This window comes from Buceros rhinoceros, unplaced genomic scaffold, assembly GCF_000710305.1.
Source record: "Buceros rhinoceros silvestris isolate BGI_N320 unplaced genomic scaffold, ASM71030v1 scaffold9265, whole genome shotgun sequence".
Lineage (NCBI taxonomy): Eukaryota > Metazoa > Chordata > Aves > Bucerotiformes > Bucerotidae > Buceros > Buceros rhinoceros.
The window spans coordinates 49,114-54,581 of record NW_010412278.1 but is presented as its reverse complement, the minus strand read 5'-3'; positions in this window follow the sequence as shown (position 1 = coordinate 54,581).

Here is a 5,468-nt window from a genome sequence, read left to right as displayed (position 1 = left end):
GCTAGTTTTAAGAGGAGAAAACAAGCTCAGTTGCTGATTTCTTTGGCCAACTGCTCTGTGCCACAGCAAAGCCTTGTACTAACTTTGTGTGGGCAAAAATAATCTTCCTCTCTGTTATTCTCTTTTAGAAGCACCAAGAAACTACCTTCTCCTGTGCGAGTTGGTGCCCAGAGTAGAAGAAAGAGATGGGTGCACTGTGACAAGCAGCCAGAGCTGAGACCCAGCGGGAAGGAGCGATGCACAGAGCTGAGGGAGGGAAAGTCTTAGCTACTGAAGAAGCAAGTGATTTGTGGTGAGTGGTGAGACAAGGGCAATTTTTTTGCATCCATCCTGTCCCACACAACCCCCACATGATCCCTTTGAGGAAGGCTTGATGTGCTGAGAGCTACGCGTGAAGGTGAGCAGGCAGCTGCACAACCCAGCTCAGAATACCTGGGAGAAGTGAGTGGTATGTCCTGATTCATCCTGGAGGCTGAGAAGCGGAGGAGAAGCTCAGGAGTGGGTGTGTAAATGCTCCTCTGGTCTCCTCTGGAGCTCAGGGTTCACCTGAGGTGAAGAGAAACATTTTCCAAGGTTGCATGTTGCGTTCCATTGAGGCATCAGCCTGGAGGAAATTCATAAGCTACCCCTGAAGGCGCGAAGGATGCCCGAGGATGCAGGGGTGGAACAGTGCTTTGTGCCTGGGTGTCAGCCACGGGTGACAAAAGGTGTGCAAGGCTAAGTCGCACCAAGAGCCATGCTGGGAGGTCTGTCTTTGCCTTGGTGCAGGTGGGCAGCCCTGTACGGCATGCTCCTGTGGCTGCTCTCACTGGCTGCAGGCAGTGCTCATGGTGAGAGTCTCCCTGGCCTCTTTGGTGTTCGAACATCTCTGAGCTGATATCCCCACAGATGTCAGAAGTGACACGGAGCCAAAACATAGAAGGAAAGGTTCTAAATGCAAAAGCTCAGCTCGGGGCAACTCTAAAGCACTAACTGGTGGAAGCTGAGGGACGTGGCTGGGGAAGATTGCTCTGTGCTTCATCCCTCTCATTTCCAAAGTGTGGCTGGTGTTGGAGGTGGGACAACACACTAGCTGGACCCAAGACCTGACCCAATACAGACCTGACCCTGTTTTTACAGCTGTTGTTACCTTTTTTTTGGGGCTAGGCTTCAGGGTCAGCGATTCCCTGTGGGTTTGCCTGTCACCTGTTCTTTGACCAGTGGCAGGGGAGAAATCCTCACCTTTCCGCCAAGCTGACAAGGGGTCGATGAGGTTGTGTCTCCCACCAGGGCCAACCACCGCATCCCTTTTCCCTTCAATTTCAAATGGGACTGGATGGGATTGGAAGAGTCGTAAGTGCATCCACATTTTTGGCCAAGTCCAAGCCAACTTGGCCACGTGCACTGGAAACCATGGGGGAGGGGCCACCCCTTATCCTTCGTTTGACATGACCAACGCCCTGCAGGATGAGAGGAAGGGCTGGAAACAGGCAGAAAGCGTGCACCAGCGCTGCACACTGTGCTTCCTGGGGGAGGGGCCACCCCTTATCCTTCGTTTGACATGACCAACGCTCTGCAGGATGAGAGGAGGGGCTGGAAACAGGCAGAAAGCGTGCACCAGCGCTGCACGCTGTGCTTCCACTCCTGCCTTTAAGTCCCTGACATATAATCTTGGTCCTGATTTGGTTTCCACCTCATCTGGCTTGTGTAAGCTGCTTCCCGTGACCTTTCCTCGGCAAAGGGAAGAAGGGGGAGGGATGGGGGGGCATGTTAATAGAACCAGCCCCTCCTGCCAGCGGGCAGAGGGTGCTCTTGCCTAGCATATCCCGCTCCCTCCGGATAGCCGAGGCCGTTCCCCTATAAACCAGCCCTTCCCAAACCATCCGAGGGATGCCCGAGCATCCCCACTGGCCCAGCATGCCGGCGACGGATCTGCTTCATTAATATTCCTGCTCTGGTGGGTGGGTGGAGGGAGCGCCGCGTCTAACCTACTTTATTCAAATAGAAAATGTGTGTGGTGGAGTGAGAGGGAGATACAGGCTCTGCCATAATTCCAGATTTAATTGGAAATATAGTAAATCTGCTAAAATATTTAGCGGTTTCAATTTTTTTCCTCTCTTCTGTAAGAAACAAAGGATCCTGGTTTATCATGTGTCTTTCAACAACTTTAATTTCATTTGTAGATTAAGGATGGAAGTAGCATTTCCACTCGATTGCATACTGGGCATTAAGAAGACAAAAACGTTCATTGTTTGCCCGAAGTCGGAGGGGTTTTTTGCAGACATTAAGCTGTAGGTGGCATTCTTTATACCTGACATCAGGACGCTTTTGTCAGACGTTCAGTTGACAGGATTTTCTGGAGGTGTGTGAAGCAGTAAAAACAACCAAACCGTTTCTGCCAGGTGATGGGGACCCAGGGAGAAGTGGGACAGTCTTATCCTGACCCATCAGAGAATGGCTGCTCGTAAAATTGGTAATTCATGGGTGGTTTTGAATCATAGAATTGTAGAATACTTTGGGTTGGAAGGGACCTTGAAAGGTCATTTGCTGCAACCTCCATTTGAGAGAGCATCTGAGGGAATTAAAGAGCAAAGCTTTGGTGGCCTTTCCCATAAGACAGTCAAAAGCAACCCTTGCCCAAGAAGCAGTCAATGGGACAGTCCTTTTCCCAAACCCATGAATATCTCGTGATGTTTTGGATGCCGAAGGGCTTCATGCTCACTTCTGCCTTCTTTGTTGGTGGTGTTGGGGCCAGAGGTGAAGCTGGAGAGTGGGATCCTGGGCTCAGACCCTGGATGGGGCAGCCCTGGAGAGCCACTGCATCGTGGTTAAAACCAGCATCAGGCCCTTTTCAGCGTGATGTTTTGTACCTGTTGGGGACAGGGACTGACTATGTGGATGACAGAATTGCACTTCCACGTATGATTATACAAGTAAGCTCCTCCTTTGGCTTTAGATGTCCATCTTGTCTTTAAAAGTCCACCTCATGTGGAAGTAGTCTCCCATCTGACAGCCCAGAGAAGTTTTTTGTGTTCTCTTGCAAGGGTTGACCTTTTTTCCCCCAACTTTGGCCAAGCTGCTCCCGTGACAGTTAGTGGGAGTTTGGCCCTTGACTCAGAACTCAGCAGGACTGGACAGGGTGCCTGTGCAGATCCCGTCTCCTCGGTTTTATTATTATTTAAAAAAAAAATCCTTTCTTTAGATCTTTAGATTCTCTAGATTTCTTGAGGTTTTAGATCTCAAAACTCAGCCCAGCCTCTTTTGAAGCCACCGTTGTAATTCTCTTAACTCCTGCAATGAAACTCGCCCCAGAAGCTCCTCGAGAAATCAAGGCTTTTGTGAACTCCAGGCGAAGGGAAGAAAATTGTCCCCTAACCTTCCAGCCATCCTCATTTCCAGGGGAGCAAAGGACAATCTCTGGAGACACGGCTTTTTTTTTTTATCTGTGGCAGTTACATCAGATTTATTCACATGCCATGTTATGAAGGTGGGAAGTAACATTTGTTTTCCTGGGTCTTTAGGGAATTTATCCTGCCATCATTAAACTGGATTTTAAACCACCATTTAACGTTTTGTTATTTTTCTAGGGTGTTTTTTTTAGCATCCAGTGTTAATCCCGCAATTGGAAACCGCAGTGGATAGAAGGGCTGTGTAACTTGCTTCCAGGACAAATAAGGTACAGCAGCTAATTTTAGTTTTAGGTTTCAAGGAGGGGGAGAGGATGGGGGTAAGGCAGCACCTTCCCTTTATACTGTGAGACAGCCTTCAAGCGCGAGAGAAAAAATTCCCAAGCTGGGATCTGGTGAATGCAAAAAAGGTTCATTTTCAAAATTGCAACAGCCTGTACTTAGGTGATATTAGAAGACACCATGACAGTAAAGTAGTTTTATGCATAGCGGCTTAGCTAACATTTTGAGAACTAGTTTAGTGAAGCTATCGGGTTTAAAAATACCGAGCCACAAAGTTTTAATGAAACTATGCTTGGATCAAAGTACCATAAAGAGCATCCAAGAACTGCTTAAAAGATCCTTGAGTGGAAATTAGAATGGATCTTCGGGATTTATTCTGTAAAGCCTGTCTATTTTGACCTTTTTTCAGTCTCATATTAAGGCTGCTGAAAGTGTGTTTTGTTTGGCTAATGCTTGGGGCTGGCCGTGGCTATTAGGTCCGTTAAACGGAGGCTGCCACCAAAGTTTTAGTATGCATTAATTGACTGATAAGGACTTGGGAATCAAATGGCTGAAGGAAAGGGCTATCATAGATTTTTTTTTTCTTTCCTTTGCCTTATTTCTCTTTGCACTTCATTTACATCCTGAGCCCTATTGGTGATCCAGATTTGAATAAAGCCTCAGCTTAAGCAGCGATTAGATCTCAATAGCTTGGATTTTCAATGAATTTGCGGCATCGTTGTTTTTTTTTTTACCATGCGTATTTAGGAAGAGGTGTGAAAATTGACACCTGGTGCAACTTTATCTTTAAAAACACTGCTTCGTTTTCTGCACATACGTCCAGGCGTGCACAAAACATTTGCGGTGCCGCATATATAGATGTATATATAAAATCCTCCAGAAATTAGGGTATTAGTGGATAGGCCTTTGACTCTGCCAGTGTCAGTGTTGGGAAACAAAGACGAGGCTAAGCAAAGCTTTGCGAGAATGGGGAGAGATAAGAAGACCTCCCCCTTCTTCAGGTTAATTTTTTAAGCGTGTCACCCAATCATTCAAAGCAATGATCCCGTAGACGCTATTAGAAGAAAGCCATCAAGAATATATAATGCAGTAAGGGTTTGGTTTTTTTTTTCATTCTGGTGTTATTATCATTACTGTTATTATTATTATTTGGAAGCAATATGTTTAAAGTTCACCTGCTAATCCTTAAGCTGTTGATATGACAATGTCAAAAATGATGGGATTTGGTGATTCTCATTATTGTTATGTATTGTTCTTCGCTAGCGTTCCATATTAATATTTATAAATACCAGGGAAAGTAGTCTTTTTATATACATGAGAGCTCCCAAACTCCGTTTTTATTTTCTTTTTAACAAATAAACAACATATCCAATATAGATGATTACATTATGGAAGGAAAATTATTTCCCCAGCAATCCACTTGATGCTGATTGTAGTGTTTTTAGACTTACTGTTTTGTGAGGAAGATGACATCCTGTAGACATGATCTTTCCTTATCTCCTTTCACAACAATATTTGTTCAGATTCATGTAAATACTGATTGCCATGAGTGTGATCAAACTGACACAAACTCTGAAATGGTTTGAAATTCTGCCACAAGGTTCTCCCAGCAGCAGTGAAATAAGACCAATGGCTAGGAAGGAAATTGGTGATTCTTGGTCACCTTCATAATTTGAAGTCCTGCATCCCTGAAGCTATTTAGAAGATGTGTAGATGTGACACTTAGGGGCATGGTTTAGTGGTAGACTTGGTAGTGTTAGGTTTGTGGCCAGACTCAGTGATCTTGAGCGTCTTTCCTAA